Source organism: Triticum dicoccoides, chromosome 2A (assembly GCF_002162155.2).
Source record: "Triticum dicoccoides isolate Atlit2015 ecotype Zavitan chromosome 2A, WEW_v2.0, whole genome shotgun sequence".
Lineage (NCBI taxonomy): Eukaryota > Viridiplantae > Streptophyta > Magnoliopsida > Poales > Poaceae > Triticum > Triticum dicoccoides.
This window is the reverse complement of record NC_041382.1, coordinates 600,135,975-600,136,752: the sequence shown is the minus strand read 5'-3', so window position 1 is coordinate 600,136,752 and position 778 is coordinate 600,135,975. Positions and strand designations below refer to the sequence as shown.

Below are 778 nucleotides of genomic sequence, written 5' to 3'. Positions count from 1 at the left end.
GATGTGGTCAGTGGCACCACTGTCTAGGTACCAGTTCGTGTCCACCCCGTACTGCGGTGCAGCAAGGTTGGCCGACTTCTCCTCCATGCCTTGATAGGACTCATCATAGCGCTTCCAGCACTTCCAGGCTGGGTGGCCCATCTTGCCACAGATCTGGCACTGGACCCTGGGGGCATGGTTGTTGTTGTAGTTGCCCCCGCTGCTGTTGTTGCCGTGTCCACCGCCACGCCCTCCAGATTTGGAGTAGCCGCCGCCGCGCCCACCTCGGTCACCACCATTGCCACCTTGGCGGCGACCGCGATCACCACCACCAGCGCCATTTATACGGCCTTGGGTAGCAGCATTGGCAGATGATTGGGACCCTCCGCCCCGAAGATTGAGCCTTGTTTCAAAGCTCAGCAGCTGTGAGAACAGCTCGGCCACGGTCACCGGCTCCACCCGGGAACACATGGCAGACACCATCGGGTCGAAATCTTCATCTAGCCCGGCCAGGATGTGGGAGATGATGTCGTCGTCGTCCACCCTCTTCCCTGCGGCGATCAGTTCGTCGCAGAGAGACTTGATCTTCCCGACATAGTCGGTGATGGAGGAGTTGCCCTTCTGCAGATTGGCGAGGGCGATCCGGATGTTGGTGGTCTAGGAACGGGTGTGAGATGCAAGCATCCCTTCCACCATGTTCTAGAGCTCAGCAGAGGTGTGGCATGAAGCAACCTGGATAGCTATCTCACGCGGAAGTGTCGTCAGGAGATAGGAGAAGACTTGTTGGTCTTGAGCATAC

At 58.5% G+C, this 778-nt stretch overlaps 1 pseudogene; it reads right to left on the bottom strand.

The window, feature by feature from the left end:
* Window positions 1–386: 386 nt before the first annotated feature.
* LOC119359941 lies at window positions 387–525 on the bottom strand (annotated as a pseudogene).
* Between the last annotated feature and the right edge of the window lie 253 nt (window positions 526–778).